Raw genomic sequence first — 14,467 nt, forward strand, 5'->3', positions numbered from 1 at the left:
TTCAGAGAGCAGTTAAGAGTAAACCACATTGCTATGGATCTGGGATCTGGGAGTCACATCTAGCCCAGACCAAGTAAGGATGGCAGATTTCATCTCCTGAAGGATATTAGTGAACCAGATGGGTTTTTACAACAATGTGTTTCTGGTAGTTAGCTAGCTCCATTTGATTTGCTTTTTTGCACTCCTCCGAGTTGTGTTTCTCTTTACTTACAACTCACCTGCTTTTCTCATGCTTGCTTGAGGCTTCTGCCATGTAGGTAGTCTGCTTCTAGAGTATGGTCTCTCGACCGTTCTCTCAGTCTATTACTGTGTGACCCCATACACCTTACTGTGGATGGTGTTATTCTCCAGCCCCATATTAACCCTTGCTCTGCTGAGCACCTTTATAGTACAATGGCATGCAGGCACACATAACATCATACCACGAGTATCATGCTTCTTCCTGCCTCCATTTGTAAATAACTTACCTTTTTTGTTCCGTGTTCAATAGAGTTGATTTTCCATGATGGCGCTGACTGCTACGGGAGAACCAATCTTGCGGTGGAGAGCTCAAGCAGACATTAGATCCTTTATTTACATATGCAAATTATCTATGACATCTCTTCCTCTTCTCCTCACCACTGCCTACTATCCTCCATCCAGACCACCTCTTCAGTAATTTTCTACTTTACAATGTAGCAGATGGCCTGGGATGGGCTGGGGGAAGGGAGTGGCTGTGGGGGAAAAAAGGACAGAAAATGGGATAAAAGGGGGGTGGGATAAAAAAGGGGGGGATAAAAGAATGAATTAAATTTTAAATTTTAAAAAGTGGATAAAAAAATAAAAAATAATGGTTAAAAAAAGGGTTTAAAAAAAGGGGTGAGGAGAGAGGAGAGAGTTCAGGGTCTGAAGTTGTTGAACTCAATGTTAAGTCCGGAAGGCTGTAAAGTGTCTAATCGGAAGATGAGGTGCTGTTCCTCCAGTTTGCGTTGAGCTTCAATGGAACATTGCAGCAAGCCAAGGACGGACATGTGGGCATGAGAACAGGGTGGTGTATTGAAATGGTTGGCGCCAGGGAGGTCTGGGTCATGCTTGTGGACAGACTGAAGGTGTTCCACAAAACAGTCTCTCAGTCAATGTTTGGTCTGATGGCCAGTATCAGCACCTCTTTTAGTCCTTACCACTACCATTAACCTTTCCTTTGTACTTTAGTTCATGACATCTTTGTCCATCTCTCCTTTGCCCCCACATATCGCTGGACTTCTCTCCAGCTTCACCTGCTCCACCCCCTTAAACAGTATAAACTTCATAACATTTCTACTTATCTTCAGCTATAAAAAAGGATCATATAGACTCAAAATATTAACTCTGTTTCTCTCTCAACAGATGCTCCTAGGCCTGCTGAGCTTTTCCAGCATTTTCTGTTTTTGGATAGAAAGCCAGATGTCCAACTTTGATAATAACACAAAGATAGTTGTTATTGTAAGCAGCAAACATGTAAATGTAAAATGACAGAGACATTGATAGATTAAGTGAATGGGCAAAATTATGGCTGATGGATTTCAGCTTTGGACCTAAAAAGGATAGAACAGTGTACTTTCTAAATGGCGAAAACCTAGACTTCAGGACCCAGGCACATAGATCATTAAAATGTCATGAACATGTACAGAAAATAACCAAAAAGGCTAATTGAGTGCTGGCCTTCATATCTGGAGGACTAGAATACAAGGGGAAAGAAGTCATGTTTCAGTTATTCGAAGCCTTATTCAAACCGTTACTGGAGTATGCAAACAGTTCTGGGCAGTACATCTCAGGAAGGACTTATTGACCTTGGAGAGACTGAAGTATAGATTTACCAGAATAACATTTGGACTCTAAAGGTTAAGGAGAAATTAAACAAAATCAGGCTGCATTACCTGGAAATTAGAAGATTAAGGGGTGATTTGATTGAAGTTTTCAAGTTACTAAGGGAAACAGATAAGGTTTTGTTGGGTACGGAGTCTAGGATTAAGGGACATAGTCTAAAAATTAGAGCCAGACCATGTAGGAGTGAAATTAGGAAACACTTCTTCACACAAAAGGTGCTAGACGTTTGGGAATCTCTTCCACAAATGACAATTTATGCCACATTAATTGTTAATTTTAAAAGATGTTGCTAGAATTTGGTTAGGGAAAGGTATTAAGGGATATGGGGCAACTGTGGGTATTTAAAGTAAAGTCACTGATCAACCATGATCTCATTGAATGGTGGGAGCAATCTTGATAGGCTAAAAAACGTATCCCTTGTCCAATATTCCTAGGTTATCATCGGGACAATTGCTCCTATGCTAGTTTCTCTAACACAGCATGCTGAACTGCAAAATTTAATGGAAATATTACCATCTGGCACACTTCTGATGCAAAAATTTAACCTTATTTGCTTCCAGTGTATCTCAAACATACATGAAACAGTATATTTAATTCAATCCATAAATAACATTTAGATTGAAATTTCCAATTTTACCTCAAATGACTCCTACATAAAAGTACCTGCTCATTACTGATTAAAAATCAACAATGACTCCCCAATTGGAATTCAAGAGTCTTCAGTGTTAATTCATTACCAATGATGATTGTGGTCTGGCAGCATAGCTGTTTCTAAATTGTTGTACTTATGCTTAGAGTGGGATTGCTGCTGAGACTAGAAACACATTTTAACTTCCTACATTTGGGACTCAAGACATGAACCTTATAGATAACTAACCTAAACAATGGGGCAAACTGAATGATTTTGTTTCTTTGTATATGGGATACACTCACAAAAATTTCAGCTTCTTCTTGCCTTTGCATGGAGCCAAGGGCCAGAATTTTGCAGCACCCACGGCGGGGCTGGTAAGCCATTGAAGTCTCCCTTCAAATTGGCAGGACCGGAAAACCCTGCCGGCATGAGGGGCTGGAAAATTGCAGCAAAGGCCTTAGAAAATCAATGGCCCCTAAGGGACATGAAACAGTTAAGCTTGATGCACAGAAAGAATGAACTAACTGAAACTCTGACTCATGATCAGCTTAAAGAACATTAACAACTGGACAATGCCATAAGTTAACTGCAGTTATGAATCAGCATTAATTCCTGAAGAAGCACTGACATCGGAACAATGCTTTGAACTAAGTGCCTATCATCGTGAGGGTAATCACCTTGTCTTCTGTTGTGTAAACAGCAGGGGAGGAGATAAGGAATTTTCTTTGACCTTGCAGTTTCACATAACTCAGGAGATTTAAAGACCAAGATAAAGAGGTACAAAAGACTAGGTGATTTGGCTGAATCAATCCCTGAGGCCCAGGTGTGTGATAGAGTGACTGGAACACTTTATAAAAAGGATAACATTGAAGTGTGGGCACTGCAATCGGTGAAGAAGGACTGGGACTTGTCATCTTCAGTTCCAGGCCTGCAATCAACACCGGTAACAACCAGCCCCCAGGTTTTCATCCAGGAATTAGAGGCATAGTTATTTCCGTAATACTCGATACCAATTCCTTGGCATTGGAGTTCGGTCCATTTCAGGTAATCCACCTCCCTCCAAGCCGCATATCTGTTGATGGGTTTGGGTCTGGACGTTTGGGTAGTATCCGTCCATCCCATAGTGGTACCAATTTCATCCGCGCCATTTCCTTCCTCGGTCCCTCTTAGACCTCCACTATCCTTGAGGGCTTCTTCGATCTCTCTGAGTACTTTGAGGTTCCTCAGGGAGTCGATTGTTTGTTTATTGTCAATTCTGCTGAATTCAAAAGAGGCCTCTATCACTGCGTCCAGTGAGCTCTCCAGCGCCTCTAGTTTTTGGATAATGGCGGATGGAATCTGCACTTTGAACCTCGGCATGGCTAGATCTCCATTCCTGTTGCTGCTGTATGGTAAACCATCCTTGGTAGTTGTAAATTTCAGTCATATAATAAAGGCTTTGTTCTAGGATTTCATTGGTTTAATAAACTAACGGGTTTAAGATTGAGCCAAAATCCGTTTGTTGCATGTACTTTGTTCTTGTAATTCCAGCATCCAATAATCACTGTAAAGAGGAGGGGAATGGAACTCTTTTCATGCTGCACTCACTTTTCACGCTCTGGATAGCAGGAAGTGCTTGTTCATGATGAGGTGGAAAGGCGTCATGTCATATTGAGATAGGCAAAAATATAAACATCCAGGGTCCACGTTTGAAACAGGCATTCCCTTCTTTGTTCCCTTCCCAAATGAGGGACCTAATGTCTTTCTGAGGCCAGCTGTGCCAAATTGGTGCCTTGAGCACGCAGCCAACACTTGACCGCCAGGTATATGTCTGGCCCGAACAGTTAAAGGGACCATTGCAGGCTGCCAGCAAAAAAATAATTTCACTTTTCAAATATTTACCTGAATTGTCTATTTCTTGATTCAGAACTCTTTCCAATTCTTTCAGTACTTCTGATAACAAGTAGTGAAACATAACTGCCCAGAATCACTGGCTACAGGCATTCTAATGTTCCAGAAATGACAGTTCAAAGATTTTCATGCACTACAAAATGAATAATGGTTCAATAATAGCCATCACAATTTCTGTAAGGCTGCCAGAAGCAACCATTAGGGCTGCAGAATAATTGCTCCCTATTCTCTAACTCTCCATCAGTAAGAGCCAAAATGTGACAACAAGAGGACTAGAGGTTGGATGACTATGTAAGATTTGACAGTGGGCTGTGCAGAAATTGAGCTGATGGAGGCTTCTTAAACTTAATGAAACCAATACAATCACAGAAGAGCTTATTGATATACTATAGACTGCAATGCAACCATGCTATCATTGCACATGCAGACTTCTTTTTCAGTTCTGTGCCTAAAGGCCGATCTGACCCACAGCACCAAGGGCAAGGAAGTAGGTCCCAAAACCATCCCAGCCAGAACAGGCATTGCACCCTGTGCTGTTGGCACCAATATGATCCACAATGGCCACCCAAGTATAATGTGTTGCTGTAACTACAGACACATTGTAGTCAGGAGCTATGAATACTGATGGTAGGGGCTCCAATTTTCTTTCTATCACATGGCTGACCAGTGATCACTTCCACTCTTACTGCCTGTCATGAGTGTATGTTGGAATGATTTATAAGTTGATACTCAACCTGTTTGGCTGAGTTTTGAACATGCCTTCAATGGTCAGCAAGCCCTGGAGTGGGATTTGAACCCAGAGCTCCTGGCTCAAAGGTAGAGATGTTATCCACTGCTCCTTACAAGAGGACTAACCATTCCAAATCATATGATCATTATTTACAACAGAAACTCTGTTTCACACTTCTCACAGTAAGGAAGCTGAAGTGGATAAATGTGTGTTTTGTCTCTGATAGCAACTCGAATATCGAACACCTGTAGTCATTTCTCTTCTTTAAGCAAGAATTGAGTGATGTATTGATCCTAATCCATGTTGTACTATCCATATAGTATATAGGTTAGGGAATTATACTTCATGCTTTTGTCAAGAATACTGAATTTTTCAAGATGTCTATATTTTGAGAAGTACCTTTAGCACAAATTAAAACAGAGGATTCCAGATAAAGACCTCTGCTTGGAGAGATGCACGGGTGATCCTGTTGTTATGGAGGGAGAAACTCAGAAACAGAACCCAAAAGAAAGAGAACAGAACAGGTAGGGCTTTTGAAGATTTTAGGAATGCATAGTCACCAGGGTGTACCTAGATGGTGGTAATCATATCTGGGAAAATTCAGGCTGAGTGGAACAATTGTTGAAGGGCATTGAAAGTTTTTACCTAGTGTGATGGGGAATAATGTGCCTGCTGAAGAGCTGGGAGCGGTTGTGGAACTGTTCCTGTAATTCAGCATAGCTGCCAGCAGTGTGGGCACACAGCACGAGAGTTTTGTAAGATATATTTTGACTGGATTGTTAGATAATGCCAAACTCACTGTCTTTGCTAGTTGTTGCTTTAGTTCTGTATTAATTACTGGTTGATCTCTGCTGATTTTAGTTTGTTTGTTACAGTAAAAGTCCTAAAATGTGAAAGTTAGTCCTGTTCTTTTTGTTGGTTGCTGGGAAATTCATGCCAAACTGGGGACTCTTGCAGGATCAAAACCCGAACACTGTGAAACTGAATTTTCCAGAGTTTACACAGCCAAGATTTCACATTTACATTTGCTGTCTTCAGTGGGAAATTAACATCACTACTTCAATTGCTCAGGCATTTTTGGGGAAAGACTTGTCTGTTAGTATATTAAAACTATTAAGAAACATCGTTTTGAAAGCTGTCTCAGAGGAATTAGAGGCTGTAAAGCCAAAGGTTGTTGAAGCAGTGAAGCACTTGACCTTGGAAAGGAAAAGGATGACCCCAATAAGCATTACATTTGAGATAGGTAAAAATCAATTGCAAATGAAACAATTTGCATTTAAGAAAGAATGAGAGATGAAGAAAAACCTGAATTTCAAAAAGAAAAAGAAGGAAAAATGAGGATTATTGAATAAGAATTCCAGAGAGAAATGTTAGAAAGAGAAAGAGAAAAAGGAAAGGAAAACCTTGAATTCCAGAGAGAAAAGGGGGAAAATGTGAACTGGATAAGGCAAAGCTTAGATTATGTGAGCAGAGGGTAGCGGTAAAATTTCAGAGTGACTCAGGATTAACTCCTGATCTTGATTTGGCAAGAAATATTAATTTAGTGCCTAAATTCAGTAAGGGAGGGGTTGAGATGTATTTTCTATCATTTGAGAAATTTGGCATGATGCTGCAATGGCCAAAACAAAGTTGGACTATTCTACTACAGAGTGTATTCATATGAAAAGCTTCGGAGGTGCACTCATCTTATTCAGACAAGCAAGTCAATGACTATGGGTGGAATTTTCCCCACAGAGCACTAAGTGCGGTGGCGGGCATGAATAAAGATGTTTTTTCTGCCTGTGCATTTTTGGGCTATACCGTCCACTTCCTGGCATGGCCCACCTCATTAATTATGCATGCATAGGAAACACGCTGGATCACAGGCGGATTCATATATCCCCGCCACGCCATGACCTCAGCGCTTCTTTGTTCCGGGAGCCATATTTAATATGCTTCAGACCACAGCCTACTTCATGTCTACAGACAAGGACTGCTCCAGGCGACAGATGGCCCTGAAAGCAAAGAAGACAGCAACTCCCAAATTTAGTGACACCTCTCTGGGGCACCTGCTGGACTCAGTGGAAGCCCGCCATGAGATCCTCTAGCCCCACTTTGGGTGAAGACTAGCTACCAAACTCACCAAACCAGCATGGGAGGCGGTGGCAGAGGTGGTCAGCGCCAATGCCCTCCAACAGAGGACAGCCACCCAGTGCCACAAGAGGATGAATGTTCTCCCCCTCTCCACCAGGGTAAGTCACTCTTCTCATCACTCTCAACTCAGACACTCACAAACCCATCACACAACCATAGGATTTGCATTCACTGGCAGCTCAAGGGACATCACCACTCACTATCTCACAAACACCCTCATCTCCCATGCCCATTGTGTCCTCACGCAATCCATAGCACTACTCACACTCCACACATGCCAGGCGTCCTTCTCCTCTGGGCTGGCAGGCATCTTGCTTACACTCTCTCCATCTGTCTCCTTGTAGGATAAGCTAGCCTACAAGAGGCAGACATCCCAGAATGGGGGAGGAATGCCCAGCATTAAAGTCCTCATGGCCTTGGAAAATATAGCAATCCAGCTGGCTGGCAATAATATGGACCATTCCTGCGCACACGGTGAAGTTGGCGGCTCTCAACCACGTAAAGATCCTGCATTGCAACATCCATCAGACAATCATACTGTGAGTGCTGTCTCCTGTTTCATAGTCCCCTGCCATGCAACAATCATTGCTCTTTTCTCTCATAGGCATATCTGGAAAGCAGCCAAGGGCAGCCACGAGCAAGACCATCGACTCCAGCCCCGAGGACACCTCGGAAGAGGAACTCGCAGCCACCAACATTGAAAACCCATCACAGCGTTCACTCACACCCAACACCAGCGCAGAGGTCCATGCCTCGGTGGGACCATTTCTAATCTAGTGGGGCTAGTTCAAGATTAGCCTCGGGATCCCAATCTGGTGATCCAGCATGTTTCCTATGCATGTCTGAACCACAGCAGGTGGGGGCAGGGATATCCAAGGATGCTGGTATTCAGAGGACAGGAATCTGCTAAGTCCGAGACAGGTGATGAGCCTCTGGATTCAGCTCTACCTCAGTATCTGGAGCTGCAAAGGCAAGCTCGGGAACATCAGGAAAGGATGTCCACTGCACTCCTCAGATTGCAAGGCACAATGGAGGAGTCTGTCCAGCTTCAGTATGAGATGATAGTGCCGACATGCCAACGTACTGAGGTCAACTCTGGTAGATGGTGGCCGCCATGGAGACCTTGGCCCAGGACATCGCTCCTGCACTGCTGCAGGAGCGGCACTCCATCATTGAGGCACTTGCTGGCATCCATCGGTGACAACATGAAAGGAGGACTGACATCTTGAACTCATTCCAGCTGCCCCTTCCTCTCAAGCAGTCAGCTAGAGGCCCTCGGGCACCGACAGGGAGGAGAATCAGCAGGTGTGCACCCTCTGGCCATCAACCCAGGGGACTCCGGGAGTGTCTGGCCCATCCAAAATGCCCTCTTTCTATGACCCCAGCAGCTCCAGCTCCACAGGCTGAGGAGGGTGCCACTGCCACACAGCAGGACCCCGAAAGCAGGCTGGGGTCCCCCAGGACTTGGCCCTCCAGAGGACGCCTGCCAATGTCATCACAGCATAGCAGTCAGCAGGCTGCCTCCACCTTGTCTGTGGATGTGGGGGGAGGGTTAGTAAGGTTTAGAAGACGTAACTCTTTTGAGAGTCAACCAATTAAACTAAATCAACAAAATAAGGGATAAATCAAGCACCACTCCTAAATCAGGTCAGTTGTAAAACTAAGGACAAAGTTTAAGGGAAACTTACAAACATTAAACCAAAATGTGATTAAAGGGGTCGATAAAATACCCCAGTTCCCGCGGTTCTCACTGGGCAAGGAAGGCCTCGAGAGTGCCGGCAGACACCGCGTGCTTCCTTTCCAGGGACACCCGGCCGCAAACGTGGGTGGAGAAGTGGGCCAAACAATTGGGCGGGACTGCCCCCTCGATCGCCTGCTGCCTGGACCTGTTAATGGCCAACTTGGCCAGGCCCAGGTGCAGATTCACGAGGAGGTCCTCCTCCTTCCCGACCCCCTTCCACACCGGGTGTCCGTAGATCAGGAGCGTGGGACTGAAGCGCAAACAAAACATTAATAAAAGGTTTTTTAAATAACTAAAAAGGGAGTGCAGCCTATCACACCCTATATAAGCATGGTCTACAGACTCGACAAGACCACCAAAAGGGCAAGTGTCCTGGGAGTCCGTGAAGCTACACATTCTCCGATTGTAGGTGACTGCTGCATGCAACACCCTCCACCCTAGGTCCCCAATGGAAAGGGGGAGGACACCTCCATAGAGGGTCTCCCAACGGGGACCTTCCCTGACGGACGGCAACAAGGCATGCCAGGGCTTGAACGGGCGGCGGGCAAAGGCAAGAAAGTGAAAGGTGTGCAGCAGTGATCCATACAGAAAGCTCCTCCACACCATGCCAAATGACACAGAGGGCATGTCCCCGAGGCGGCTCATATTGCGGGGCACCGGAACCAGAGGGAGGGGTCGGGCCTTGGGGCCAATGTGGAATTCCATCTGAACAGGGGAACATTTAGCAGGAAGACCACCGTGCACCTGGGCCACCTCGAGACCTAAAATTATGCTGGGTCCGAGCACGACCGTCCTTAGGTCTCAGATGGCATCGGCCATGAGCCGGATACTCACAGACACACGACGCGCCAACTCCTGCGGGAGCATCCAGCCCACTCCTCCGCCACCCAGTATGTCCCCGATCCTGGTCACCCCGGCTTCCTCTCCACCAGCCACTGAAAAGGACGGAAGGGTGGATTCCTGAGTAGCGGTTCTCGGACGATAGCAGCTACTCCTGATGGGGGTGAGCTGCATCGCGAGGTGACCACGTTCCAGACTTTGATCAGGTCCTGGTAAAAGACAGGCAACACCTGCAAGGAGCCATCGAGCTCACTCTGCTCAAGAAGACATAACTCTTTCTGAGTCAAAACAATTAAACTAAATTAACAAAATTGGGATAAATCAGGCACAGCCCCTAATTTAGGTCAGCTGTAAAACCAAGAACAAAGTTTAAAGGAAACTTACAACTTTAAATCAAAATGTGATAAAAGTGGTCAATAAAGCACCCCAGTCCCCACGTTGCCCACCAAGCATGGAAGGCCTCGAGTGTGCCGGCAGACACCGCGTGCTCCCTCTCCAGGGACATCCGGCCGCGAACGTAGCCTCGGAAGAGGGACAAACAATCGGATGGGACTCCCCCATCGATCGCCCGCTGCCTGGACCTGTTAATGGCCAACTTGGCCAGGCCCAGGAGCAGGTTAACGAGGAGGTTCTCCTCCTTCCCGACCCCCTTCTGCACCGGGTGTCCATAGGTCAGGAGCATGGGGCTGAAGTGCAAACAAAACAACAATAAAAGGTTTTTCAAATAACTAAGAAGGGAGTGCAGCCTACCACACCCTATATATGCATGGTCCACGGACTCCACAAGACCGCAAAAAGGGCATGTGTCCTGAGAGTCCGTGAACCTATGCATTCTCCTATTATAGGGGACTGCTGCATGCAGCACCCTCCAACCCAGGTCCCCGATAGAAAGGGGGAGGATACCTGCGTAGAGGGCCTCCCATTGGGGGTCTCTGCCGCCGAACGGCAACAAGGCACACCAGGGCGTTTCCAGGCGGCGAACAAGGGCGAGAAAATGGAAAGTGTGCAGCAGCAGTCCGTACAAAAAGCTCCTCTTTGCCGTGCCAAAAGGCACAGAGGGCATGTCCCCGAGGCGGCTCATATTGCAGGGCACCAGCACCTGAGGGAGGGTTCGGGGCTTGGGGCCAATGTGGAATTCTGTCTGAACAGGGGAATGCTCAGATGGAAGACCACCGCGCACCTGGGCCACCTCGAGACCTAAAATTACATCGGGTCCGAGCACGACCGTCCTTAGCTCTTGGATGGCATCGGCTGCGAGCTGGACACTCACAGATGCATGACACGCAAACTCCTGCGGGAGCATCCAGCCCGAACCTCCACCACCCAGCATGTCCCTGATCCTGGTCACCCCTGCGGCCACAGCCCTCCTCTCCGCCAACCACTGAAAAGGACGGAGGGGCGGATTCCTGAGCAGCGGCTCTCTGACGATAGCCGCTACTCCTGATGGTGGTGAGCTGCATCGCGAGGTGACCACGTTCCAGACTTTGATCAGGTCCTGGTAAAAGACAGGCAACACCTGCAAGGAGCCACCGAGCCCTCTCTGCTCAAGAAGACGTACTTGCAGGGCCTGGGCATGGGTGTTAATCACTTGTACATAATGGCCTGAAACTTGCATTTCGAGATCGGGCACATGCTTGACCCGACTATGTGTAGAATTATGTGAAAAGACATCGGGCGTGTGTCCTGACGTCATCGTGCACGTGTGCAATATTGAGGTTGGTGGGCACGCACGGGATTCGGAGCAGCGCCCACCAGTGATTAAAGGGCCAGTTAAGGTCATCAAAAAGCCTATGACCGTGATTTTACATTGCCCGTACGATTTTTAGATCACTACACGGGCAAAACGGGCTGGCAGAATTCACACTTTAATCATTTCCTTATCCACAAGCAGGATAAAAGGTCCCCGGAGCAGCAGCACTTTCTCTGTCATTGCCAGTCCTTTGTGTGTGAGTGCAGAGCTTTCCCAGAGTTTCTTGTCATCTTATTTGATTTACAAACCTGCTGTTCTGTACCTCAGGTCCTCATCTTTCCTGGAAGTTTCCCCTGAGAATTCCAGCATAATGCTCCTTCATTTTCAAAGCACTGCTCCTCTGCATCCCATCTAATGGGGATAGTATATTCTGCTGGTGGAACCTCCCCTGAAGTGAAAGAGAGGGGCAGCAGGAACAGAAGGCCAGATGAGCCTGGGCAGCATCTCAGGGACAGATCTTTAAGAGGAGAGGCACGGGCTCAGTTGGTGCAAGGCCAGCAGAGAGGCCAAGGCAGGAGGGCACACCAAAGCCGCCACTACCCAGCGTCCAGAGTGCTCAGGCAGCGCTCCAACTACCTCCAGATGTCCGAGGTCCAGCGCCACAGGAGACTCCACCTCTCCATGGACACAGTGACAGCAATATGTCACATGATAGTTCCAGAAATCGCCTCCAAGTGCATGGGCGGACATCCCATGCCGGTGGCTTTGAAGATCACAGTGGCCCTGAACTTTTATGTCTCCGGCTCTTTTCAGGGCTCAGTGAGGGATCTGTGTAGCGTTTCTCAAACATCTGCACACTGTTGCATCAAGCAGGTGACCGATGCTTTCTTTAGGCATATCCACACGTTCATCCACTTCCAGACAGATGAGGCAAACCATGTGGAGAGAGCATGAGGCTTCGCTGTGTTGGCTGGGTTCCCCCACGTCCAGGGTGTAATAGGTTACATCCAAGGTGCTAGCAGGTGAACCTGGAGCTTTCATAAACAGAAAGGGGCTCCACTCAATGAATGTTCAGGTAATCTGTGACCTCAGGACACAGATTCTCCAGGTTTGTGCCTGTTACCCTGGGAGCTCACATAATGCTTATTTCTTGCGGCACTCACAGGTACCAAGGCTGTTCATGACTCCTGCACGAGTGGATGGATGGCTCCTGGGTGACATAGGCTTTCTCTTGATACGGTGGCTGATGACCCCACTCTGTCACCCAAGATCTGAGGCCGAGGAGAGATCTAACAGGAGTCATGCCTTCACAAGGGCAGTGGCACAGAGGACCATCGGGCTGCTGAAGATGTGCTTCAGATGCCTGGACCGGTCAGGGGGAGCATTGTAGTATCCTCCAGAGTGTGCTTCTCTCATAGTCATCTCATGCTGCACATCCTGGCTCTGGCAAGGGGGGATCCACTGAAGGCTGAGGAAAGCGAGGCAGCTCGATTAGCCATGGAGGATGAGTCGAACGATGGCTCAAAGGAAGAGCCTGGGGAGGTACGGTGTGAGAACCTTGAGGCTGAAGACAGGAACCTTCATGGAGGCAGGGACACCAGGGATGCTTTGATCCAGTGAACCTTCTGCTAGGCATCCAAGTCATTGATGCCTCGTCAAGCCAATAGCACTGTCTCCTTTGTTAACATTCAATAAATGAGAACCCAATCCAGTACGGCAGCACCGCACAACGCCACAAGCCTGTGCTGCATCTGGCACCAATTCATACCATCCAGCCAGCTCAGCCCCTTTAAGTCAATAAATGTTTGTTTCTTCACACGAACAAACAAAGGACAACAAAGTATCCACCCCTAACACAAACGCCAAAATAATTACCGCAAAAAAGTCACCAGTGACCCGCCACTGCTGTGTATAAGGTGCCTTCAAATTATGCCTGCGGGTGCTGCATCTTGGTGACCACCCCCCCAGGCGTTGGAGACAGCTTGCTGACTCTGCTGTCCTGGTCGCCATGATGACCTTGATGGGTGTCCTCTGACCACCGGAGCCTGAATAGGCTCTGCCTGGGAGGATGCATCCAGCCCCATAGCTGGGCACTCAGTCCTCGTGGCACCATCAAATGCAGCAGCCACTGGCAGAGGGGTGGAGGAGCTGGTGCCCTCATGCAGAGCATCCTGAGAGAAGCCCGCAGAGACGACAAGCGGCTCGTCTGCCAGCGTGAGGTGTATTTGTACCTCCCTGCTCACCACTGATGGACGGGAACCTAGTAGGGAGACTTGTTGCCTCATCCAACTCTCACTGGCAGTGATCCCCTGAGGTCACTGCCAGTGTGAGGGCTTGCAGGTCTGAGTGCAACCCCAGGAACCCCTGAGTCTGCTCCTGAAGCTGTATCTCCACGCAAGTCACATCCCTCTCAATGGAGGAGGCAGTGCGCTCAGTGTTAAGGATCAACACCAACTTCATGCTTCGCATGGACTCCTCATTGACGGAGACCATGGAACGCAGACCCTCATGGATATATGCCTCTTCTCTCCACGCATCCCGCTGGACATCCAGCATCTTCAGTCTGACCAATGACTCCAGAGGCTCATCATCTGCCTTGGACGCAGCATGGTCCTGGTCTCCAGCTGCGCTTCTATTGCCAGCTCCCTAGGATCTCCCTGCCTCTGCCAGTTTCTCATGCAAGTGTGATGTGCCCTCACCACTGTGCATCACTGGAGAGCCGGATAGCTAATGTCCACCAACGTGTGAGTATCTGCACCGGTGCGTGGTTCAAAGAGACAGTGTGACACTGGTGCAGTGATGTCTTCCTCAGAGCTCAATGGGGGTCCTCGGGGTCACTGGTGGCTCCTGTGGATGGCAGATCTGAGGGAAGAAGGCAAAAGATCTAATATATTCAATCACCAAAGTCACTATGCATGCTAAGCGGGCTTAGGAGATAATGGTGCTGCATGGTACCATCTGCATTGG

This window comes from Carcharodon carcharias, chromosome 7 (assembly GCF_017639515.1).
Source record: "Carcharodon carcharias isolate sCarCar2 chromosome 7, sCarCar2.pri, whole genome shotgun sequence".
Taxonomy (NCBI): domain Eukaryota; kingdom Metazoa; phylum Chordata; class Chondrichthyes; order Lamniformes; family Lamnidae; genus Carcharodon; species Carcharodon carcharias.